Here is a 26,927-nt window from a genome sequence, read left to right on the forward strand (position 1 = left end):
AGTTTCAGTTGTTATAATTCAGACACAAATTAATATGGTTATTTTGAAATCTGCTGCATGGTTTATTCCATTAGCAATCATATTCAAGAAAAGTTGTAAATCTTGAATATTCTGTAATATCTTTATGAAGCGTGATTGAGAAGTAGATTCACACAGATACTGCAATCATTGTCATCTTTAAAATTTACTTTGCATGCACCAAATTTCTAATCCATTTGTTTAGAACAATAAAATATGTTTAAACTACAAAATATCTAAATGAGATTACATAGGAATAACTTGTGGTGTATTCATGTATACTAGTATGTAATAATAATAAAAAGAAACCAACAGCACTATTTGACGAAGACGAAGACGAAATAAAAGATTGAATTCTAACGTCCAGTGACATATATTACAATGATGTCGAAACAGAACTTGAAATCGACAATAGGTTTTCATAGAACCGTCGCTTTTCCAAAGAATTCACGCTAAGTTGCGATTTCACAACTTCGGGTTCGCATTATAGTTATACATGTACAAAATAACTAACAATAAACAAATTCTGATGATTTCTTCAACTGTTCTAGGACTTTCTAGTTGTAATATAAATCTGTGGTTTTTCTATATTCGTACTTTCGACGAAGCAAAGCAGTTCGATCTAGATCTGGACATGTATGCATTAAACATTTACAATATTCAATAGTTGTACATTTTTTTGTAGAACATGTAGAAAAATCCGTCTTTTCGGATAAAATCTTAATTTACGTACCATTGTAAAATTGAGAACGGAAAATGAGGAGATGCATATACGGACCCTGGATTTAAATCAGATATGATCTGGCGTTTTTTTTCTTTTTTCAAAATACATATTTTTAATTGTGACTATCTTTAGTTTCGAATCTTTCTTTCATTCTAATTAATTTAGTTTAAATGAAAATAAGGAAATTGGAATTAAAACACTGTTGAAGAGAAACTACATATTCGGGTTAAATTCACCTTAGTTTGTTAATTCAAGTTTGACATCTAACATCATAATCCGTAATCCACATTTACCCGACAACCTTAAATTGTTTATTGTATTTTATCAATCGAATATCCTCACACAAGAGACTGAGACAAAATAAGTTATTTGTAAGGGTATTTATCAAAACTGAAATGATTGAAAATATCTTTGGAGAATATGAATTTGCCTAATAAGCGAATAATTATAATACATATATTTCAACATCTTCAATAGAGAGATTACTGATAAGATGTCCAAAATATATGTACAGGTATACATTTTGCGATTAAGTGCTCTATAGTATGTCAATGATATCGAATGCCCGCTGAGTGTTAAACATGTATGACACTGCTGGTTTTAATTTTCTGACTCAAGTATAAATTTAAGAAAAGTTAATAGTTTCTGAATATTTTTAGATTCAATATTTTATCATTGTTATTATTTTTTAAAGTCTCACCACATACAAACATAAAATGAGAATCACAGAACTAAACAAAACATTTAAACATTTGCATTGTGTGCATCAATCTTTAAAAAGATAAATGAGACGCGTATAAGACACAATATATAAATATAAACAAATTTTTACTCATTTATATTTAAATTTACAGTGTCCGTATATAACAAATAAAATGAAACACCTTTTTATATAAGAACAAGTGAAATAAAATGCCGTTTCTTTTCAATAAAATATTGTTGATGTTTTTGACATCTATTGCAGCAACATTGTCGTTATTGAATTAATATATAAATTTTTCGCTATTTGATACTTATAAATTAAAATCACGGTTAAGCTTAATGTATTATTATATGTCTATAATGGGCATTTTAAAAGGACAGGAATATAAAAAAGAAGATGTGGTATGATTTCCAATAATAAATTTGTTTATTAAAGTGTCAATTTGACAACAGTCCACAAGAGACCAAAATGACAGAGACATTAACAAATATAGGTCACCATACGGCCTTCAACAATGAGTAATGCCCATACCGCAATGAATGAAAAATAAATATGTAAAACATAAACAAACGACAACTATACTGAATTGCAGGCTCCTGACTTGGGACAGGCGCATACATAAATAATGTGGCGGGGTTAAAATTGTTAGCGGGCTCCCTACCCTCCCCCTAGTCTCGATCAGTGGTATAACAGTACATGTACAACATAATAACGAAAAAAGAGGGTTTGGATGGGGTTAAATGATTAAAGAATAATGCCCTTGAAAAATGAAGATAAGAGAATAATGGGCATAAAAAAAAAAGATTAGAGAAATGCATGGTCTAAAAATATAATGAACATTGAATGATTAATAAAAGAAAACGCTAAAAATTAACTGGTAACAGAATTTTCCCTTCTTAAAATTTAAAGAAAATTATCAAAGTTATCATTGTAAAAATATGATAAAAGTGAAAACAATCTTGGTAAACCTTTTTTGGTTTCGTGATAACAGACTATAGGATTCAGTCAATATGAACTGGTTTCCGATACTTCTACTCGGGCTTTAAATTCAGTGGCGGATCCAGAGGGGGCGTAGAGGGCGTACATCCCCCTTTTGACCGGACTTTTCTTTTTAAAATGATTAATCAGACTAGACTTCGTGAATTAATAGGGAGATACAGCATCTAAAATGTCCAACCCTTACACCTTACCAGCAACTATAAAATATGCATGCCCCACGTCAGGAACCGTTTAAAAAGTGCATATTTCACTTATTTTATGTTTGTAGTCCTAAAAAGGGGCCAAAACAATATTTCGCCTTGCTTCCCTCGTTACAAAACTACAGCCCCTCTTTCAAAAAACCTGAATCCGCCCCTGTTTATATCTGACTATGCGGTTGACTTTAGCTCATTGTTGCATGCCGTACAGTGACCTATAGTTGTTAATTTCTGTGTCATTTGGTCTCTTCGAAGAGTTGTCTCATTGGCATCTTCTTAATTATGTGTAGTCAAAATCACTGGAAAGAACTGATGAGAATTTGGACTTGTTACTTTATGGAACTAGCACTTAAATCATGCAGAACAATACACACCAACACGTCATTGTTGAGAAACAAATGAAAGCCTTGCTGTTGTTTGGAAATCACCGTTCTCATTCATTTAAAAGAATGATTTTTTCAAAGATTAAAGAAAACTGGGGAAAAAATTAGAGAATAATGCGTAAAAAATTACTTTTAAAGAATAGACTTATTTTTTGAAGATTAGAGAAAAAAGGGATGAAAATTAAATGTTTACAGAATAACAGACCCCCCCCCCCCCCCCCCCCCGATTCAGACCCTCCTATAAGAACCATTTTAAATAGGCTTAACTCATTAGATGGACAAAAAGATGGAGGGGATGGTGTGTAATATTTGTAACTGGGCGTTAAGCAATCATGAATCATTTGATCTATTATATTTTCATTTCTTTATTCTGTAATTTAAAGTGCTTATCCCATTATCATCTTTATTTCTGTAAACTCTATTTATTTACTTTCATAGCTTCATATTTGTACATGTACATGGTATTTGAAACAGGAACAATATACCGTCGTATATTACAAAAATTGAGAATGAAAATGAGGAATGTGTAAAAGAGACAAAAACCCGACTATAGAGCAGACAAAAGAGGAAGGCCTAAATTACGGGTCTTCAATGTAGCGAGAAACTCATGCGTATACATACATTCATTATTGTATGCACATATCATGCTTGTACCAGAGACATATAATACAATTATATGTCTCTGGATAAACATAATTATTTAGAATTAAAAAGAGTATAGTTATCAATAAGTTTAAAGTGAAAAATCGCGAATTATCCCTTTATGGCTTGATGAAGATCTTCATCAAAGAACGAATGAATAGAAGAAGATGTGGTATGCTTGTCAATAATTTAATTCACCGTACATGTGGAATACCGTACGATAGTTTTTTGGTCTAAAAAAGAATACATCTACTACATGTCTTTGATTTAACAAATGATAAAAGATCTGGCATAAAAACGTGGTTCTGAATATAATCTAAAAATTGAAGAAAAAGGCAGACTAAGACGTTATACAATTTAAAGAATACCAATCTTAAAGTTTTATAACTTAGAGGTATACTGTCCCCCTTCTTTTAACCTACAAGAAAACTTCACGAGAGCCGATGATTAAATATCCACCTTGTTTTTCCGTATATATATATATATATTAAATAACTGAAGAAGCAATTCAAAGGATATTCAATTTGTTTCAATATTGCCTAAAACTGAGGCTACTATAACTTTTATACATGAAGTAGTCTCAGCCGAAAACAATACATTATATTGATAATATAAGCAAGTGTGACAAACCAAATTGAATCACAAATTTGTTGTTTGGGATTGTTCATGGTTCACTTATATTCCTTTCACGGATTTGGCTATACTTTTGGACCTTTTGGATTATAGCTCTCCGTCTTTTATATTAAATTTGCTTTTGATTTCATATATTTTGGCCTCAAGCATCACTGAAGAGACATGTATTTTCGAAATGCGCATCTGGTACAAGAAAATTGGTACCGTTAATTGTATTCTATATTAACCAGTGACACGTGTCCTAATTTTTAAGAAAAGGGATAGAAAAAGTATGAAACAAAAATATCCGGTTTTTCAAAACTATATTTTCAAAATGCATTGCATGATTTAAACCGATTTAAAGTGTTTCATTTATTTTATGTTTGTGCGTTTACGAAAAAATGATAGAAAGTTAAACTTCAATGTTCATGACTTACAAGTATTATATTTCTTGTAAAATTGATAGATGAGCGGTTTTCACAAATACCGAACATAAGAATATATCGTAAACGTCAATTAATGAACAAGCAACCCAACGAGAAAAATATAATTTCAGAGGCATCTACATGTACATCTATAAGTAGTTTTGATTTAGAGAAATCATTCACAAGTTCATTGCCATATGATTCTATTCAGATTTGTGCGTTTTTTCGATTTACGAATAAGATACAAAAAAATAATTGAAGCAAAAGAAAGAAAGAGACATGAAATAACGAATTAACATAAGTTTACAAATACATACCTAGATGCATTTACCAAAACAATATTTGAACTTATTAATACATTTTTTCATATTATTGTAATTTTATGTTTATGTACCCGATATGGAGTTCTTCTAAAATTAAAAAAACACTTGAATGGGTATTTCTGGTGTATATACATGTATCACACTTGCTATCTACATGTACAATATACGGAAATGACACGGCTGGGTATTGTAAAGTTACTGAAGGTAGATTACTGGCAGGTGTATATCCCCGGGCGAAGAATTTACTGATTTGTCAAAACGGTTAGATGTAATTTGTCATTTTGTTAAGGTTTGAATCGCGCTCATCTCTTTTTTTTTATTATATGAATTGCACCAATAAATGAAACTTGACACATTCCCCATTTCCATTCTCAATTTTATTAATTGTGTCATATTTATCTCGAAACTATTAACCTATTTACACGTACATGTAACATTAGAATACTTACTTCAACTGTTGAATAACTTTATAATTACTAAAATTCAAAATTATGTACTTCTCCTTCCGTATGCTATGTTTTTTTGTGTCAATTCTATCTTTCCATCAGGTCCAGAGTGCACTTTTTTTGTCAGTCTAAGTGCTCTAAGGAGGCCCTTTCAGTTTGAGATTTCTGTACCTACATGTAAATACCTAAAAGGACCTCCTCAGTGCACTAAGAAGAAACATTTGAAAACAAGTCTATGATATTTGCACAATTAAATGATAGTTTTATTGGCGCTAATGAATGTTGCAGTTTTTATGATAAAGTTATGCAAAAAAAAATTCGCGTAATTAACTTGTGGTGCAAATTAATTCTTTTTTAGCCAAACTAGATATCGGCCTTCAAAACATTGTGTATACACAAACAAAGCAAAATTTATCTTTTACGCAGTCTAGCCGGAGAATACAAGTTTTTGCAATTTGTGAAGGATTTTAATTTTAGAATGTAATGAACAAGTAAGAAGATCGTTAAATCGGAAAATGAGCTATGCACGATGAAAGGGAAAAGTTTGGTGCGTCGATAAAAATTTCATGGATTCACTTGATAATTGTACAGTTTCAAGTCTTTAAATAACACCCATTTGTAGAACTGATTATTTCGATCCTTCAAATATGCATGTGTAGAATAATAATAAAAAAAATATACTATTAAGTCTCTTTCATATTGATACTGTAGATTTGTATTTTAACATCGATTGCAAACATAACGTTCAGTGAGAAATATTTCATGTATTCGTACAGAAAACAAATCAACTTCTTTCAGAATACAATTGATTGGTTATTGAAGTAAATGATTTGCGACAGAATCAGTGACACTTGGCCAGAAGCGTACCTCTAAAATAAAGAAATATAAAAAAAAAAGGTTACTCATAATGGACTTTTTACAGTCAATGCCGAAAATATTAAATACATCGATTTAAATTATGTACACAATAAATATTTTTTGTGTACAAAGTTTTCCGTGTCTACATTTAGATACGAGTATCATATAGAAAACCATCATGTTATATATTTAACTATTTTATTTTCAACAGATTCACAAGTTTTGCATTTTTAGACCGCGTGTGCATATATGTTTTAATGTTTTTATTTTAATTCCTTAATTATATATGAACATGATACGTGTATTATTCATTCGTTTCAACGTTTTAAATTGTGAAGCATGTGAATTCAATAAGACTATACGCATTTAAAGTTTGAAACAAAAAACGATAGATTACATCGAGGTCGTTTTGCTTGGGTGATTTACCTGTAAAAAGCCCGGGTCTCATCCATGTTTAAAACGAATTAATGCATGTTTGAAAAAGTTTAACGGGGGCGTGGCCTATTAGTTTAACGCAACTAACCAGCAACTTGATTTCAATTGATTCACCGCAGAGAAATCTATTTGACTGGCGTTAAAATGAATTGATATGAATTGATATGAATTAAATAAAATTTTTAATGTTTGTCAATCTTTATCAAATAACGATCAATCTCATTTAAATAGCGTTAACACGTTTTTGTCCGTTCAAGTTAAATTCGGGTTACTAGTGATATATATATATATTAATTAAATTAATTATCACGTCTGCTTTACACGCAGAAGGTCGCGAGTTCGAACCTCGCCAGAACCTGGTTTGTTTTTGCAAATGGGCACCCCATAACTTTTAATAATGAAAGAAATTGTTCGTGTAACTGCAATTGTTTGAAACCGAAAATTTGGCTAGATATAATTCAGAAATATTTGTTAGCACCCAAGGTCATGTAGCAATCTATTGAAAAACCTATCATCTCCTAAACAGTATGTATACTGAGGCAAATGTAAAGTCTATATAGCTTTTGGGAGATGACAGAATGGTTCAGAAACTGACATTTGGTACGACGTAACATTATCTAACGTGTTATATATCATACTGAATGGCGGTTAAATTGTGTCAGTTGAAGAAAGAAGAAAAAAACGAGAAAAAAAAAACCAACCACAGCAATTGCTTTTAACGTGTTACAATTTATAGTAGCTGTATTGAGAACTTTTACAGTTTTAATGAAAATCCGAATAGTAAATCCTACCGTTTTCTCAAATTGTTAAACTTCGGCATCGAATTAAAAGAGGATAACTATACATGCAATTGTGCCGATAATATAGCTAACTTAAACAAGTTGACAAATGATAGGCGTACATTTACTAAAAAGCAAAACAAATAGGGGCCTATTCAAGTGCACCTTTCATGATGCACTCGCCTTAAATGCAATGAAACAATAAAAGTCATTGCTGCCTGAGAATGATTGTTGGTTCCGTATGATACATGTAGCAAAATGACATATCTATTTTATGCAATTTCCTCTCGATTTTGAAATTATTACAATTTGAGATTTCGTAGTAAACCGTCTAGGAAATGAAGTGTTGTTAATCCTGCTTTCTTTTTCTTCTTCTTTTTTTTTTAGTTAAAAAGAGCTATTTAGGTGTAATACCACCATTGATTTTCCCCTATTAGTCTTTGTTAAATTTGCACTTTTCAAAAAATTGTGTAGAATTTATCTTTGTTTCAAATAAAGAAATACTTGGCATGAGTAAAGTTTTATCCTGTCCAGTTCTATAGAAAAAGTTTCACATAACATTTCATTGCATATAAGAAAATAACCATCATTGGAAGTTAACCAATCAAATTTCTCCCCTTATGCTATCTGTGTACAAGGTTTAGTCACCATGCAACCTCAAGATTACAAAATTTTCTATAGAAATCGCAAATAAAAAATAATGGTATTTTGAAATACCCAAGACATTTGTTTATGACTCAGAAATAGTTTTACTGCAATAAAATGTAGGATTAATTACCTACAACGGTCAAATTCAAGGGAATATTTGTTTAGACCTACTTTCGTATGCAACCGGATGTGACGTACCATGATTTGGTGGTATTACACCTTTAACATAAAAAAAAAAAAAGAAGAAAATTTCTCGATTAAAGACTCTCTCATTTGTATAAGTTGACGCGTCAGTGCCGGGGCAATGTAAGAAAAAAAAACCAAAAAAAAACTTGTCCAAGCCGAAAAAAAGTATGTTTCCGCTGAGGATTGAACTCAGGACCTTCCGCGTGTTAAGCGGATGTGATAACCACTACACCACGGAAACCATTAATGAATTGTGTCTTATATATTTATTTATTAGTCAGCTGTCCGACTGATCATTGGCGTATTGGTGGTTTTTTAATACTCATTTGCATTACTGTGATTTTTTATTAAGAACATTGTATTAAACATTTGAAAAGTCCTTCGTGCAAACTTATAGGAAGCACTTATAAAACCTAAAAGAAGTACGTGATACATTCTGAAATATGGAAGAGTGCAGTTGAAAACTTTTCTTTTTATCTTGCTCTCCCCATGTGTGTCAGTGGTTTCATTTTAACCTGTGTGTGCTATAGCAATCTAAGCTGAGAGGCACAAGTTAGACTCTGATGATATGCCTATTTGTTTAGCGATTTTCACATGATATATAAACTGAAGTATAAGTTCGAAAATATTTGATAAGTACATTGTCCGGTTCTGTGGTGTAGTGGTTATCACGTCTGCTTTACACGCAGAAGGTCGCGAGTTCGAACCTCGCCAGAACCTGGTTTGTTTTTGCAAATGGGCACCCCATAACTTTTAATAATGAAAGAAATTGTTCGTGTAACTGCAATTGTTTGAAACCGAAAATTTGGCTAGATATAATTCAGAAATATTTTTTAGCACCCAAGGTCATGTAGCAATCTATTGAAAAACCTATCATCTCCTAAACAGTATGTATACTGAGGCAAATGTAAAGTCTATATAGCTTTTGGGAGATGACAGAATGGCTTTTTTTTGGTCGAGTGGACCTTGATGTGAACGGACGTACATTTTGTCGTATGGAAAAATACACTCTGTTTATATGTTATTGCTCGGATTTCCAAGCTAGATAAAGGATTAATGTGATTCTGACTTGTAACAGCAGTAAGTCTTTTTCATTATATTGCAAAATTTCGTCGTAAAGTAACTTTTGTAGACATGTTAAGATCATCGTGTAAAATGAGGTCCTAAAGGGGAATTTATTAGGATTGTGTTTTTTATTCCATCATGGAAAGATTACCGTTATTATTGACAAGTACGATACATAATGCTTGTGAACAATTTCGTAACATTACATTTACAGTGCACGGAGAAAACGATAAAGCAAGAATATCAATTATGTTTACTAATCAAGAGAGTATCAAAAGTAAGCGTAAATCGAATTCTACAATTAAACGTGACAATAAAAGACTGAGGGAATATAATGAAAACAATAGTGACACTATAATAAAAGAATGTGCCACAAATACTCAGTGTTCAAATAATGCAGATAATTATGTCGAATTAGTTAGCGAAATGGACGTTGAAGTTACCCCGAGTGGTACCCCAACAACGTTAACAGGTGAAATTCAATCAGCTGAGAATGTGAATATTGATTTGTGTGTACACAAAACAGGTAAATCGCCTGACTTATCGGAATGTGTAAACAATAACAAAGATGTAAATACAGGTGAAAATGTATGTTCAGCAGACAATATTGAAGAAATTAAGGTAGCACAGGAAGATTGGAATTTGGATGATAATTCTGATTTCTTTGCTACTTTTAAGTTCCGTAAATCAAAAGATAGTACATGTGACAAACCGCCGGTTTCAAATATTTCTGTTAAAACGAAAGAAATTAAGAAATCAAATATAAGAACTGAAGAAAGTGAAACAGATGATGCTAATATGAAAACCGTACATGATGCAAGTGATGATGAAGAATGTGAATTAATTTCCAAATTTGTCCTGAAAAAAAGTAAATTTACAATTGGTAAACTGATTTGCAAAATTGAAAAAACGGGTAGACTTATTATTTTGGATATAGACTCAAACACATACGAAGAACTAGTTAGAAGTGACCGATATTACAAAAAGTTCAATACAGTATTGACACAAGACTTCAGTGATGTTCGTGAAACGCAGCATATGAATGCTGAAATTGAACAGGCAATACTTCAGATGATAGACTATGCTAAAAATAAAAAATTGTTGTAAATAAATTGTTGATAAATATATATTCTTTGTGAGCATGCGTGTATGTATTTGTAAGATTGAGTGTATGCTAGCTTTTGTTTTTTGCCTGCGGAATTATTTATGACTGCTGTCACATAGAAATTGTTTGATATTGATGAATATCAACGTTTATGATCGTGAACTCGCATGGTGGAATGGTTTCCAGCCCCGTACGAACATTTGATTATTTCGTTTCAATTTTCGTCTCTTTATTTTCTGTAAACATTGAAAGACAATTACCAGTTAATTTCATACTTTATATTGTATTCTGCGTAGGTTTCTAATATAAGTTGAATGATTGAGCTGCATGAAAGATTAGTGTGAGGTAGCATGATAGTATAGGGACTTGATGTTTTCCAATAATATGTTGTAAAGTGATGTAGAAGATGATAAAGATTTGTGCAATAAATTTTATCAAGATAAAAAAAAAAAATCACGTCTGCTTTACACGCAGAAGGTCGCGAGTTCGAACCTCGCCAGAACCTGGTTTGTTTTTGCAAATGGGCACCCCATAACTTTTAATAATGAAAGAAATTGTTCGTGTAACTGCAATTGTTTGAAACCGAAAATTTGGCTAGATATAATTCAGAAATATTTGTTAGCACCCAAGGTCATGTAGCAATCTATTGAAAAACCTATCATCTCCTAAACAGTATGTATACTGAGGCAAATGTAAAGTCTATATAGCTTTTGGGAGATGACAGAATGGTTCAGAAACTGACATTTGGTACGACGTAACATTATCTAACGTGTTATATATCATACTGAATGGCGGTTAAATTGTGTCAGTGGAAGAAAGAAGAAAAAAACGAGAAAAAAAAACCAACCACAGCAATTGCTTTTAACGTGTTACAATTTATAGTAGCTGTATTGAGAACTTTTACAGTTTTAATGAAAATCCGAATAGTAAATCCTACCGTTTTCTCAAATTGTTAAACTTCGGCATCGAATTAAAAGAGGATAACTATACATGCAATTGTGCCGATAATATAGCTAACTTAAACAAGTTGACAAATGATAGGCGTACATTTACTAAAAAGCAAAACAAATAGGGGCCTATTCAAGTGCACCTTTCATGATGCACTCGCCTTAAATGCAATGAAACAATAAAAGTCATTGCTGCCTGAGAATGATTGTTGGTTCCGTATGATACATGTAGCAAAATGACATATCTATTTTATGCAATTTCCTCTCGATTTTGAAATTATTACAATTTGAGATTTCGTAGTAAACCGTCTAGGAAATGAAGTGTTGTTAATCCTGCTTTCTTTTTCTTCTTCTTTTTTTTTTAGTTAAAAAGAGCTATTTAGGTGTAATACCACCATTGATTTTCCCCTATTAGTCTTTGTTAAATTTGCACTTTTCAAAAAATTGTGTAGAATTTATCTTTGTTTCAAATAAAGAAATACTTGGCATGAGTAAAGTTTTATCCTGTCCAGTTCTATAGAAAAAGTTTCACATAACATTTCATTGCATATAAGAAAATAACCATCATTGGAAGTTAACCAATCAAATTTCTCCCCTTATGCTATCTGTGTACAAGGTTTAGTCACCATGCAACCTCAAGATTACAAAATTTTCTATAGAAATCGCAAATAAAAAATAATGGTATTTTGAAATACCCAAGACATTTGTTTATGACTCAGAAATAGTTTTACTGCAATAAAATGTAGGATTAATTACCTACAACGGTCAAATTCAAGGGAATATTTTTTTAGACCTACTTTCGTATGCAACCGGATGTGACGTACCATGATTTGGTGGTATTACACCTTTAACATAAAAAAAAAAAAAGAAGAAAATTTCTCGATTAAAGACTCTCTCATTTGTATAAGTTGACGCGTCAGTGCCGGGGCAATGTAAGAAAAAAAAACCAAAAAAAAACTTGTCCAAGCCGAAAAAAAGTATGTTTCCGCTGAGGATTGAACTCAGGACCTTCCGCGTGTTAAGCGGATGTTATAACCACTACACCACGGAAACCATTAATGAATTGTGTCTTATATATTTATTTATTAGTCAGCTGTCCGACTGATCATTGGCGTATTGGTGGTTTTTTAATACTCATTTGCATTACTGTGATTTTTTATTAAGAACATTGTATTAAACATTTGAAAAGTCCTTCGTGCAAACTTATAGGAAGCACTTATAAAACCTAAAAGAAGTACGTGATACATTCTGAAATATGGAAGAGTGCAGTTGAAAACTTTTCTTTTTATCTTGCTCTCCCCATGTGTGTCAGTGGTTTCATTTTAACCTGTGTGTGCTATAGCAATCTAAGCTGAGAGGCACAAGTTAGACTCTGATGATATGCCTATTTGTTTAGCGATTTTCACATGATATATAAACTGAAGTATAAGTTCGAAAATATTTGATAAGTACATTGTCCGGTTCTGTGGTGTAGTGGTTATCACGTCTGCTTTACACGCAGAAGGTCGCGAGTTCGAACCTCGCCAGAACCTGGTTTGTTTTTGCAAATGGGCACCCCATAACTTTTAATAATGAAAGAAATTGTTCGTGTAACTGCAATTGTTTGAAACCGAAAATTTGGCTAGATATAATTCAGAAATATTTGTTAGCACCCAAGGTCATGTAGCAATCTATTGAAAAACCTATCATCTCCTAAACAGTATGTATACTGAGGCAAATGTAAAGTCTATATAGCTTTTGGGAGATGACAGAATGGTTCAGAAACTGACATTTGGTACGACGTAACATTATCTAACGTGTTATATATCATACTGAATGGCGGTTAAATTGTGTCAGTGGAAGAAAGAAGAAAAAAACGAGAAAAAAAAACCAACCACAGCAATTGCTTTTAACGTGTTACAATTTATAGTAGCTGTATTGAGAACTTTTACAGTTTTAATGAAAATCCGAATAGTAAATCCTACCGTTTTCTCAAATTGTTAAACTTCGGCATCGAATTAAAAGAGGATAACTATACATGCAATTGTGCCGATAATATAGCTAACTTAAACAAGTTGACAAATGATAGGCGTACATTTACTAAAAAGCAAAACAAATAGGGGCCTATTCAAGTGCACCTTTCATGATGCACTCGCCTTAAATGCAATGAAACAATAAAAGTCATTGCTGCCTGAGAATGATTGTTGGTTCCGTATGATACATGTAGCAAAATGACATATCTATTTTATGCAATTTCCTCTCGATTTTGAAATTATTACAATTTGAGATTTCGTAGTAAACCGTCTAGGAAATGAAGTGTTGTTAATCCTGCTTTCTTTTTCTTCTTCTTTTTTTTTTAGTTAAAAAGAGCTATTTAGGTGTAATACCACCATTGATTTTCCCCTATTAGTCTTTGTTAAATTTGCACTTTTCAAAAAATTGTGTAGAATTTATCTTTGTTTCAAATAAAGAAATACTTGGCATGAGTAAAGTTTTATCCTGTCCAGTTCTATAGAAAAAGTTTCACATAACATTTCATTGCATATAAGAAAATAACCATCATTGGAAGTTAACCAATCAAATTTCTCCCCTTATGCTATCTGTGTACAAGGTTTAGTCACCATGCAACCTCAAGATTACAAAATTTTCTATAGAAATCGCAAATAAAAAATAATGGTATTTTGAAATACCCAAGACATTTGTTTATGACTCAGAAATAGTTTTACTGCAATAAAATGTAGGATTAATTACCTACAACGGTCAAATTCAAGGGAATATTTTTTTAGACCTACTTTCGTATGCAACCGGATGTGACGTACCATGATTTGGTGGTATTACACCTTTAACATAAAAAAAAAAAAGAAGAAAATTTCTCGATTAAAGACTCTCTCATTTGTATAAGTTGACGCGTCAGTGCCGGGGCAATGTAAGAAAAAAAAACCAAAAAAAAACTTGTCCAAGCCGAAAAAAAGTATGTTTCCGCTGAGGATTGAACTCAGGACCTTCCGCGTGTTAAGCGGATGTGATAACCACTACACCACGGAAACCATTAATGAATTGTGTCTTATATATTTATTTATTAGTCAGCTGTCCGACTGATCATTGGCGTATTGGTGGTTTTTTAATACTCATTTGCATTACTGTGATTTTTTATTAAGAACATTGTATTAAACATTTGAAAAGTCCTTCGTGCAAACTTATAGGAAGCACTTATAAAACCTAAAAGAAGTACGTGATACATTCTGAAATATGGAAGAGTGCAGTTGAAAACTTTTCTTTTTATCTTGCTCTCCCCATGTGTGTCAGTGGTTTCATTTTAACCTGTGTGTGCTATAGCAATCTAAGCTGAGAGGCACAAGTTAGACTCTGATGATATGCCTATTTGTTTAGCGATTTTCACATGATATATAAACTGAAGTATAAGTTCGAAAATATTTGATAAGTACATTGTCCGGTTCTGTGGTGTAGTGGTTATCACGTCTGCTTTACACGCAGAAGGTCGCGAGTTCGAACCTCGCCAGAACCTGGTTTGTTTTTGCAAATGGGCACCCCATAACTTTTAATAATGAAAGAAATTGTTCGTGTAACTGCAATTGTTTGAAACCGAAAATTTGGCTAGATATAATTCAGAAATATTTGTTAGCACCCAAGGTCATGTAGCAATCTATTGAAAAACCTATCATCTCCTAAACAGTATGTATACTGAGGCAAATGTAAAGTCTATATAGCTTTTGGGAGATGACAGAATGGTTCAGAAACTGACATTTGGTACGACGTAACATTATCTAACGTGTTATATATCATACTGAATGGCGGTTAAATTGTGTCAGTTGAAGAAAGAAGAAAAAAACGAGAAAAAAAAAACCAACCACAGCAATTGCTTTTAACGTGTTACAATTTATAGTAACTGTATTGAGAACTTTTACAGTTTTAATGAAAATCCGAATAGTAAATCCTACCGTTTTCTCAAATTGTTAAACTTCGGCATCGAATTAAAAGAGGATAACTATACATGCAATTGTGCCGATAATATAGCTAACTTAAACAAGTTGACAAATGATAGGCGTACATTTACTAAAAAGCAAAACAAATAGGGGCCTATTCAAGTGCACCTTTCATGATGCACTCGCCTTAAATGCAATGAAACAATAAAAGTCATTGCTGCCTGAGAATGATTGTTGGTTCCGTATGATACATGTAGCAAAATGACATATCTATTTTATGCAATTTCCTCTCGATTTTGAAATTATTACAATTTGAGATTTCGTAGTAAACCGTCTAGGAAATGAAGTGTTGTTAATCCTGCTTTCTTTTTCTTCTTCTTTTTTTTTTAGTTAAAAAGAGCTATTTAGGTGTAATACCACCATTGATTTTCCCCTATTAGTCTTTGTTAAATTTGCACTTTTCAAAAAATTGTGTAGAATTTATCTTTGTTTCAAATAAAGAAATACTTGGCATGAGTAAAGTTTTATCCTGTCCAGTTCTATAGAAAAAGTTTCACATAACATTTCATTGCATATAAGAAAATAACCATCATTGGAAGTTAACCAATCAAATTTCTCCCCTTATGCTATCTGTGTACAAGGTTTAGTCACCATGCAACCTCAAGATTACAAAATTTTCTATAGAAATCGCAAATAAAAAATAATGGTATTTTGAAATACCCAAGACATTTGTTTATGACTCAGAAATAGTTTTACTGCAATAAAATGTAGGATTAATTACCTACAACGGTCAAATTCAAGGGAATATTTTTTTAGACCTACTTTCGTATGCAACCGGATGTGACGTACCATGATTTGGTGGTATTACACCTTTAACATAAAAAAAAAAAAAGAAGAAAATTTCTCGATTAAAGACTCTCTCATTTGTATAAGTTGACGCGTCAGTGCCGGGGCAATGTAAGAAAAAAAAACCAAAAAAAAACTTGTCCAAGCCGAAAAAAAGTATGTTTCCGCTGAGGATTGAACTCAGGACCTTCCGCGTGTTAAGCGGATGTGATAACCACTACACCACGGAAACCATTAATGAATTGTGTCTTATATATTTATTTATTAGTCAGCTGTCCGACTGATCATTGGCGTATTGGTGGTTTTTTAATACTCATTTGCATTACTGTGATTTTTTATTAAGAACATTGTATTAAACATTTGAAAAGTCCTTCGTGCAAACTTATAGGAAGCACTTATAAAACCTAAAAGAAGTACGTGATACATTCTGAAATATGGAAGAGTGCAGTTGAAAACTTTTCTTTTTATCTTGCTCTCCCCATGTGTGTCAGTGGTTTCATTTTAACCTGTGTGTGCTATAGCAATCTAAGCTGAGAGGCACAAGTTAGACTCTGATGATATGCCTATTTGTTTAGCGATTTTCACATGATATATAAACTGAAGTATAAGTTCGAAAATATTTGATAAGTACATTGTCCGGTTCTGTGGTGTCTGTAGTGGTTATCACGTCTGCTTTACACGCAGAAGGTCGCGAGTTCGAACCTCGCCAGAACCTGGTTTGTTTTTGCAAATGGGCACCCCATAACTTTTAATAATGAAAGAAATTGTTCGTGTAACTGCAATAGTTTGAAACCGAAAATTTGGCTAGATATAATTCAGAAATATTTGTTAGCACCCAAGGTCATGTAGCAATCTATTGAAAAACCTATCATCTCCTAAACAGTATGTATACTGAGGCAAATGTAAAGTCTATATAGCTTTTGGGAGATGACAGAATGGTTCAGAAACTGACATTTGGTACGACGTAACATTATCTAACGTGTTATATATCATACTGAATGGCGGTTAAATTGTGTCAGTTGAAGAAAGAAGAAAAAAACGAGAAAAAAAAAACCAACCACAGCAATTGCTTTTAACGTGTTACAATTTATAGTAGCTGTATTGAGAACTTTTACAGTTTTAATGAAAATCCGAATAGTAAATCCTACCGTTTTCTCAAATTGTTAAACTTCGGCATCGAATTAAAAGAGGATAACTATACATGCAATTGTGCCGATAATATAGCTAACTTAAACAAGTTGACAAATGATAGGCGTACATTTACTAAAAAGCAAAACAAATAGGGGCCTATTCAAGTGCACCTTTCATGATGCACTCGCCTTAAATGCAATGAAACAATAAAAGTCATTGCTGCCTGAGAATGATTGTTGGTTCCGTATGATACATGTAGCAAAATGACATATCTATTTTATGCAATTTCCTCTCGATTTTGAAATTATTACAATTTGAGATTTCGTAGTAAACCGTCTAGGAAATGAAGTGTTGTTAATCCTGCTTTCTTTTTCTTCTTCTTTTTTTTTAGTTAAAAAGAGCTATTTAGGTGTAATACCACCATTGATTTTCCCCTATTAGTCTTTGTTAAATTTGCACTTTTCAAAAAATTGTGTAGAATTTATCTTTGTTTCAAATAAAGAAATACTTGGCATGAGTAAAGTTTTATCCTGTCCAGTTCTATAGAAAAAGTTTCACATAACATTTCATTGCATATAAGAAAATAACCATCATTGGAAGTTAACCAATCAAATTTCTCCCCTTATGCTATCTGTGTACAAGGTTTAGTCACCATGCAACCTCAAGATTACAAAATTTTCTATAGAAATCGCAAATAAAAAATAATGGTATTTTGAAATACCCAAGACATTTGTTTATGACTCAGAAATAGTTTTACTGCAATAAAATGTAGGATTAATTACCTACAACGGTCAAATTCAAGGGAATATTTTTTTAGACCTACTTTCGTATGCAACCGGATGTGACGTACCATGATTTGGTGGTATTACACCTTTAACATAAAAAAAAAAAAAAAAGAAGAAAATTTCTCGATTAAAGACTCTCTCATTTGTATAAGTTGACGCGTCAGTGCCGGGGCAATGTAAGAAAAAAAAACCAAAAAAAAACTTGTCCAAGCCGAAAAAAAGTATGTTTCCGCTGAGGATTGAACTCAGGACCTTCCGCGTGTTAAGCGGATGTGATAACCACTACACCACGGAAACCATTAATGAATTGTGTCTTATATATTTATTTATTAGTCAGCTGTCCGACTGATCATTGGCGTATTGGTGGTTTTTTAATACTCATTTGCATTACTGTGATTTTTTATTAAGAACATTGTATTAAACATTTGAAAAGTCCTTCGTGCAAACTTATAGGAAGCACTTATAAAACCTAAAAGAAGTACGTGATACATTCTGAAATATGGAAGAGTGCAGTTGAAAACTTTTCTTTTTATCTTGCTCTCCCCATGTGTGTCAGTGGTTTCATTTTAACCTGTGTGTGCTATAGCAATCTAAGCTGAGAGGCACAAGTTAGACTCTGATGATATGCCTATTTGTTTAGCGATTTTCACATGATATATAAACTGAAGTATAAGTTCGAAAATATTTGATAAGTACATTGTCCGGTTCTGTGGTGTCTGTAGTGGTTATCACGTCTGCTTTACACGCAGAAGGTCGCGAGTTCGAACCTCGCCAGAACCTGGTTTGTTTTTGCAAATGGGCACCCCATAACTTTTAATAATGAAAGAAATTGTTCGTGTAACTGCAATAGTTTGAAACCGAAAATTTGGCTAGATATAATTCAGAAATATTTGTTAGCACCCAAGGTCATGTAGCAATCTATTGAAAAACCTATCATCTCCTAAACAGTATGTATACTGAGGCAAATGTAAAGTCTATATAGCTTTTGGGAGATGACAGAATGGTTCAGAAACTGACATTTGGTACGACGTAACATTATCTAACGTGTTATATATCATACTGAATGGCGGTTAAATTGTGTCAGTTGAAGAAAGAAGAAAAAAACGAGAAAAAAAAAACCAACCACAGCAATTGCTTTTAACGTGTTACAATTTATAGTAGCTGTATTGAGAACTTTTACAGTTTTAATGAAAATCCGAATAGTAAATCCTACCGTTTTCTCAAATTGTTAAACTTCGGCATCGAATTAAAAGAGGATAACTATACATGCAATTGTGCCGATAATATAGCTAACTTAAACAAGTTGACAAATGATAGGCGTACATTTACTAAAAAGCAAAACAAATAGGGGCCTATTCAAGTGCACCTTTCATGATGCACTCGCCTTAAATGCAATGAAACAATAAAAGTCATTGCTGCCTGAGAATGATTGTTGGTTCCGTATGATACATGTAGCAAAATGACATATCTATTTTATGCAATTTCCTCTCGATTTTGAAATTATTACAATTTGAGATTTCGTAGTAAACCGTCTAGGAAATGAAGTGTTGTTAATCCTGCTTTCTTTTTCTTCTTCTTTTTTTTTAGTTAAAAAGAGCTATTTAGGTGTAATACCACCATTGATTTTCCCCTATTAGTCTTTGTTAAATTTGCACTTTTCAAAAAATTGTGTAGAATTTATCTTTGTTTCAAATAAAGAAATACTTGGCATGAGTAAAGTTTTATCCTGTCCAGTTCTATAGAAAAAGTTTCACATAACATTTCATTGCATATAAGAAAATAACCATCATTGGAAGTTAACCAATCAAATTTCTCCCCTTATGCTATCTGTGTACAAGGTTTAGTCACCATGCAACCTCAAGATTACAAAATTTTCTATAGAAATCGCAAATAAAAAATAATGGTATTTTGAAATACCCAAGACATTTGTTTATGACTCAGAAATAGTTTTACTGCAATAAAATGTAGGATTAATTACCTACAACGGTCAAATTCAAGGGAATATTTTTTTAGACCTACTTTCGTATGCAACCGGATGTGACGTACCATGATTTGGTGGTATTACACCTTTAACATAAAAAAAAAAAAAAAAGAAGAAAATTTCTCGATTAAAGACTCTCTCATTTGTATAAGTTGACGCGTCAGTGCCGGGGCAATGTAAGAAAAAAAAACCAAAAAAAAACTTGTCCAAGCCGAAAAAAAGTATGTTTCCGCTGAGGATTGAACTCAGGACCTTCCGCGTGTTAAGCGGATGTGATAACCACTACACCACGGAAACCATTAATGAATTGTGTCTTATATATTTATTTATTAGTCAGCTGTCCGACTGATCATTGGCGTATTGGTGGTTTTTTAATACTCATTTGCATTACTGTGATTTTTTATTAAGAACATTGTATTAAACATTTGAAAAGTCCTTCGTGCAAACTTATAGGAAGCACTTATAAAACCTAAAAGAAGTACGTGATACATTCTGAAATATGGAAGAGTGCAGTTGAAAACTTTTCTTTTTATCTTGCTCTCCCCATGTGTGTCAGTGGTTTCATTTTAACCTGTGTGTGCTATAGCAATCTAAGCTGAGAGGCACAAGTTAGACTCTGATGATATGCCTATTTGTTTAGCGATTTTCACATGATATATAAACTGAAGTATAAGTTCGAAAATATTTGATAAGTACATTGTCCGGTTCTGTGGTGTCTGTAGTGGTTATCACGTCTGCTTTACACGCAGAAGGTCGCGAGTTCGAACCTCGCCAGAACCTGGTTTGTTTTTGCAAATGGGCACCCCATAACTTTTAATAATGAAAGAAATTGTTCGTGTAACTGCAATAGTTTGAAACCGAAAATTTGGCTAGATATAATTCAGAAATATTTGTTAGCACCCAAGGTCATGTAGCAATCTATTGAAAAACCTATCATCTCCTAAACAGTATGTATACTGAGGCAAATGTAAAGTCTATATAGCTTTTGGGAGATGACAGAATGGTTCAGAAACTGACATTTGGTACGACGTAACATTATCTAACGTGTTATATATCATACTGAATGGCGGTTAAATTGTGTCAGTTGAAGAAAGAAGAAAAAAACGAGAAAAAAAAAACCAACCACAGCAATTGCTTTTAACGTGTTACAATTTATAGTAGCTGTATTGAGAACTTTTACAGTTTTAATGAAAATCCGAATAGTAAATCCTACCGTTTTCTCAAATTGTTAAACTTCGGCATCGAATTAAAAGAGGATAACTATACATGCAATTGTGCCGATAATATAGCTAACTTAAACAAGTTGACAAATGATAGGCGTACATTTACTAAAAAGCAAAACAAATAGGGGCCTATTCAAGTGCACCTTTCATGATGCACTCGCCTTAAATGCAATGAAACAATAAAAGTCATTGCTGCCTGAGAATGATTGTTGGTTCCGTATGATACATGTAGCAAAATGACATATCTATTTTATGCAATTTCCTCTCGATTTTGAAATTATTACAATTTGAGATTTCGTAGTAAACCGTCTAGGAAATGAAGTGTTGTTAATCCTGCTTTCTTTTTCTTCTTCTTTTTTTTTAGTTAAAAAGAGCTATTTAGGTGTAATACCACCATTGATTTTCCCCTATTAGTCTTTGTTAAATTTGCACTTTTCAAAAAATTGTGTAGAATTTATCTTTGTTTCAAATAAAGAAATACTTGGCATGAGTAAAGTTTTATCCTGTCCAGTTCTATAGAAAAAGTTTCACATAACATTTCATTGCATATAAGAAAATAACCATCATTGGAAGTTAACCAATCAAATTTCTCCCCTTATGCTATCTGTGTACAAGGTTTAGTCACCATGCAACCTCAAGATTACAAAATTTTCTATAGAAATCGCAAATAAAAAATAATGGTATTTTGAAATACCCAAGACATTTGTTTATGACTCAGAAATAGTTTTACTGCAATAAAATGTAGGATTAATTACCTACAACGGTCAAATTCAAGGGAATATTTTTTTAGACCTACTTTCGTATGCAACCGGATGTGACGTACCATGATTTGGTGGTATTACACCTTTAACATAAAAAAAAAAAAAAAAGAAGAAAATTTCTCGATTAAAGACTCTCTCATTTGTATAAGTTGACGCGTCAGTGCCGGGGCAATGTAAGAAAAAAAAACCAAAAAAAAACTTGTCCAAGCCGAAAAAAAGTATGTTTCCGCTGAGGATTGAACTCAGGACCTTCCGCGTGTTAAGCGGATGTGATTTTTTTTTTTTATCTTTATTATAATCAACATTCATATATACATATCACAGTTTCAGTTACACAAAAGTGAAAACATTGTCAATAGTTATTGTCCTTTCTCTGAAACAAATCACATTTGAAACATTATTTATATAGCGTGAAATATTTGTCACGAACATATAAGTGTCTGATAATTTACTTTCGAGTCTCATATTTATATACATATACATATCATTTTCTATAGAAAAATATCATATCCCTATACTTATATTCAATCTCTATCTAATCTACCATTCAGCTCATACATTCACAATTATAAGAAAGCTTACACAGAATACAATGAAAGAATCACAAAGTTACGTGTTTATACAGTCTTATTGTCCGACATATGACACAAAATGTTACAATCAAAATAATAATTCGCACAGGGCTGGTCTCCATTCCACTACGCAAAAAAAAATTCGAAAGTATTAAATCTTAGGGCAGTTATCAGCAATAATAAGACAAACAAACAATATAACAATATAATTATCATTAATCAGCTAAAACTTTTTCTCACATTTTCTCACCGAAACATACCAACTTTCTCACAATAAAAACAAATTACAAAATATCAATAAAAAAGTTACAGTTTTTTAATTTTTACAATTTTTTCTATCTTCAATATTCCGTCATTCACTGCATCATTCATTAATGGTGTTGTTCGTACATCTTGAAAGTCCTCGGTTACCACTTTGTTAAACCTAAGGTACTCAGGTTCCCCTGGAACGAGAAGTTCCAACCTTTCACGGCCCATTCGCAACAATATCAGACGTCCTCTTTCCGTTTTTCCTATCAAAATGTCCAAACCATTCCGGCTTGTTTTCAAAACGATTTTACTTAAAATTCCACTTTCTGGTACGATTCTATTATGTTCTTTCGATTTTTCACATGATTGTACACCTGATGACGTAGTGGATACAATATCATTATCTGTCGGTTTATTAATTGTACATTTTTTTACTATATGTTCTCCTTCTACGGTACACTTATTCTTTTTAATTCTATCACCAGATATTCTTTGTTTATTTATATTCACATTGTTTACATTTTCACCCGTTAAACAGGTTGATGACAAAGACAATTCATTACACGTATCGATTGACAGTTCTATATTTGGACTCTCTATAACTTCAATGTTACCTGTAGTAGCAGAGGCCACAGACGGGTTATCGTCAAAGTCCATTATATCTAAGGTATTTGTCGATACCTTTTCACTCGGTATTTGACTAATTTCAGATAAACGATCTGAAAAAATCACATCTGTATGATTCTCAATATTCGAATTATTTGCATGATCATCATTGTTATATTCTTTCATCCGTTTTTTATCACGATTGATGGTGGAATTCGATTTTCTTTTACTCTTAGTATTATCTTGATTGGTAAAAACTATAGATACACGGGCTCTGTCATTTTCACCATGCACAGTAAACGTTATATTACGAAATTGTTCGCATGCGTTTTCTATAGTACTCATCAATAAAGATGGAAGTCTCTCCATTGTACATATAATTAAAAACAGTATTATAATTCACCCTCGGGTAGCCTCTTTCAATCCAACAATATTTACAACATTTATAACAGTTTCAAACGACGGTTTTCCGATATCAATGAAAAGAACTTACTTCTAAAACAAGTTAGAATGTTAATATTCCATAATTCAGCTTGGTAATCCGAGCAATAACTTATTATAGAAGAAAATTTTCACTGCACAAATAAACAACGTCCTGTCATGTAAAGGTCCACTCGACTTCATTAAGCGGATGTGATAACCACTACACCACGGAAACCATTAATGAATTGTGTCTTATATATTTATTTATTAGTCAGCTGTCCGACTGATCATTGGCGTATTGGTGGTTTTTTTAATACTCATTTGCATTACTGTGATTTTTTATTAAGAACATTGTATTAAACATTTGAAAAGTCCTTCGTGCAAACTTATAGGAAGCACTTATAAAACCTAAAAGAAGTACGTGATACATTCTGAAATATGGAAGAGTGCAGTTGAAAACTTTTCTTTTTATCTTGCTCTCCCCATGTGTGTCAGTGGTTTCATTTTAACCTGTGTGTGCTATAGCAATCTAAGCTGAGAGGCACAAGTTAGACTCTGATGATATGCCTATTTGTTTAGCGATTTTCACATGATATATAAACTGAAGTATAAGTTCGAAAATATTTGATAAGTACATTGTCCGGTTCTGTGGTGTAGTGGTTATCACGTCTGCTTTAGAAAAAAGTCGAGTGGACCTTTATATGACAGGACGTTGTTTTTGAGTACTGTGAAAATTATACTCTATTATAAGTTATTGCTCGGATTACCAAGCTAAAATATGGATTATTAACATTCTAACTTGTTTTAGAAGTAAGTTCTTTTCATTGATATTGAAAAACCCGTCTTTATTAACTGTTTGAAATGTTGTAAATATTGTTGGATTGAAAGAGCCTACCCGAGGGTGAATTGTATAACTGTTTTTATTTATAATTATAATGGAGAGACTTCCAGCTCTACTGATGAGTACTATAGAAAATGCATGCGAACAATTTCGTAATATCACATTTACTGTTCACGGTGAGAATGACAGAGCCCGTGTTTCTATAGTTTTCACAAATGAAGATAGTACTAAGAGTAAAAGAAAATCAAATTCTACCGTCAATCGTAATAAGAAACGAATGAAAGAATATAACAATGACAATGTAAATATTGAGAATAATACAAATGTGATTTGTTCAGATCGTCCATCTGAAATAATTCAAATAACGAGTGAAAAGGTATCGACAAATACCTTAGATATAATGGATTTTGAAGATGACCCGTCTGTGGCCTCCGCTACTACAGGTAACATTGATATTATAGAGAATCCAAATATAGAACTGTCTATCGATACAGGTAATGAATTGTCTATGTCACCAACCTGTTTAACAAGTGAAAGTGTAAACAATGTAAATAAAAATAAACATAGTGTATCTGTTGGGAGAATTGAAAAGAATAAATGCACCGTAGATGAATCAATGTGTACAATTAGTCAAACGATTAATAGTGATAGTGTATCTACTCCGTCAACATGTGATAAATTGAAAGAACGTAATAAAACTGTACAAGCTAGTAGATTTATATATAAAATTGTTTTAAAACAAAACCGAAGTGGTATGGACATATTGATTGGAAAAACGCATAGAGGACTTCTGATATTATATCATATGGGCCATAAAAATGTTGAAACTGTCAATCGCGGGGAACGAGAATACCGGTTATTGAACAAGGTTGTAACCGAGGATTTTAAAGATGTTAGACAAACACAACTGATGACTGATGCAGTCCGTCAAGGAATACTGGAGATTGAAAACGTGGCTTGTGGAAATAAAAAACTGTAAAATTTGTTTAAGTATTTTATAATTTGTTTTTGTAATGAGAGTGTGTATGTTTCTGTGAGAAAATGGGATAAAATGTTTTTGCTGAATTATGATAATTGGATTGTGATTTTGTTTGCTTGTCTTATTATTGCTGATAATTGACTTAATATTTAATACTTTTGAATTTATTTGCATGGTGGAATGGAGACCAGCCCTTTGCGATCTTTTATTTCGATTGTATCAATTTTCGTCAAATGTAGGACAATGATACAGTACTGTACAAACACTAAAACTCTTTAATTTTTCATTGTATTCGGTGTAGGCTTTTATAATTTGAATGTATGAGCTGAATGGTAGATTAGAATGAGATTGAATATAAATATATGGATATGATGTTCTTCCATAGAAAATGATAGATGAGTATACGAAAGTTGATATTAATCAGATAATTATGTTCGTGAAAAATATTTCACGCAATATAGATAATTTTGCAAATATGATTCATTTTCAGAGAAAGGACAATAAATAATGAAAATGTTTTTATATTTGTGTAATTGAAACTGTGATATGTTGTATATATGAATTGTGAATATAATAAAGATAAAAAAAAATCACGTCTGCTTTACACGCAGAAGGTCGCGAGTTCGAACCTCGCCAGAACCTGGTTTGTTTTTGCAAATGGGCACCCCATAACTTTTAATAATGAAAGAAATTGTTCGTGTAACTGCAATTGTTTGAAACCGAAAATTTGGCTAGATATAATTCAGAAATATTTGTTAGCACCCAAGGTCATGTAGCAATCTATTGAAAAACCTATCATCTCCTAAACAGTATGTATACTGAGGCAAATGTAAAGTCTATATAGCTTTTGGGAGATGACAGAATGGTTCAGAAACTGACATTTGGTACGACGTAACATTATCTAACGTGTTATATATCATACTGAATGGCGGTTAAATTGTGTCAGTTGAAGAAAGAAGAAAAAAACGAGAAAAAAAAACCAACCACAGCAATTGCTTTTAACGTGTTACAATTTATAGTAGCTGTATTGAGAACTTTTACAGTTTTAATGAAAATCCGAATAGTAAATCCTACCGTTTTCTCAAATTGTTAAACTTCGGCATCGAATTAAA

The 26,927-nt window shown here is 32.2% G+C and overlaps 12 non-coding genes across 12 annotated transcripts; 6 read left to right on the forward strand and 6 right to left on the reverse strand.

The window, feature by feature from the left end:
• Positions 1–8,546: 8,546 nt before the first annotated feature.
• Positions 8,547–8,619, reverse strand: Trnav-aac (transfer RNA valine (anticodon AAC)). The gene has a single exon. It is a non-coding gene; the product is annotated as a tRNA-Val (tRNA).
• A 406-nt stretch (positions 8,620–9,025) lies between these two features.
• Positions 9,026–9,098, forward strand: Trnav-uac (transfer RNA valine (anticodon UAC)). The gene has a single exon. It is a non-coding gene; the product is annotated as a tRNA-Val (tRNA).
• A 3,377-nt stretch (positions 9,099–12,475) lies between these two features.
• Trnav-aac (transfer RNA valine (anticodon AAC)) lies at positions 12,476–12,548 on the reverse strand. Its single transcript has one exon. It is a non-coding gene; the product is annotated as a tRNA-Val (tRNA).
• A 406-nt stretch (positions 12,549–12,954) lies between these two features.
• Trnav-uac (transfer RNA valine (anticodon UAC)) lies at positions 12,955–13,027 on the forward strand. The gene has a single exon. It is a non-coding gene; the product is annotated as a tRNA-Val (tRNA).
• Positions 13,028–14,448: 1,421 nt separating this feature from the next.
• Positions 14,449–14,521, reverse strand: Trnav-aac (transfer RNA valine (anticodon AAC)). The gene has a single exon. It is a non-coding gene; the product is annotated as a tRNA-Val (tRNA).
• Positions 14,522–14,927: 406 nt separating this feature from the next.
• On the forward strand, positions 14,928–15,000 carry Trnav-uac (transfer RNA valine (anticodon UAC)). The gene has a single exon. It is a non-coding gene; the product is annotated as a tRNA-Val (tRNA).
• Positions 15,001–16,423: 1,423 nt separating this feature from the next.
• On the reverse strand, positions 16,424–16,496 carry Trnav-aac (transfer RNA valine (anticodon AAC)). The gene has a single exon. It is a non-coding gene; the product is annotated as a tRNA-Val (tRNA).
• Positions 16,497–16,902: 406 nt separating this feature from the next.
• Positions 16,903–16,979, forward strand: Trnav-uac (transfer RNA valine (anticodon UAC)). The gene has a single exon. It is a non-coding gene; the product is annotated as a tRNA-Val (tRNA).
• A 1,425-nt stretch (positions 16,980–18,404) lies between these two features.
• Positions 18,405–18,477, reverse strand: Trnav-aac (transfer RNA valine (anticodon AAC)). The gene has a single exon. It is a non-coding gene; the product is annotated as a tRNA-Val (tRNA).
• A 406-nt stretch (positions 18,478–18,883) lies between these two features.
• On the forward strand, positions 18,884–18,960 carry Trnav-uac (transfer RNA valine (anticodon UAC)). Its single transcript has one exon. It is a non-coding gene; the product is annotated as a tRNA-Val (tRNA).
• Positions 18,961–20,385: 1,425 nt separating this feature from the next.
• Trnav-aac (transfer RNA valine (anticodon AAC)) lies at positions 20,386–20,458 on the reverse strand. The gene has a single exon. It is a non-coding gene; the product is annotated as a tRNA-Val (tRNA).
• A 406-nt stretch (positions 20,459–20,864) lies between these two features.
• Trnav-uac (transfer RNA valine (anticodon UAC)) lies at positions 20,865–20,941 on the forward strand. The gene has a single exon. It is a non-coding gene; the product is annotated as a tRNA-Val (tRNA).
• Positions 20,942–26,927: the final 5,986 nt, after the last annotated feature.

Source organism: Mytilus trossulus, chromosome 14 (genome assembly GCF_036588685.1).
Source record: "Mytilus trossulus isolate FHL-02 chromosome 14, PNRI_Mtr1.1.1.hap1, whole genome shotgun sequence".
Lineage (NCBI taxonomy): Eukaryota > Metazoa > Mollusca > Bivalvia > Mytilida > Mytilidae > Mytilus > Mytilus trossulus.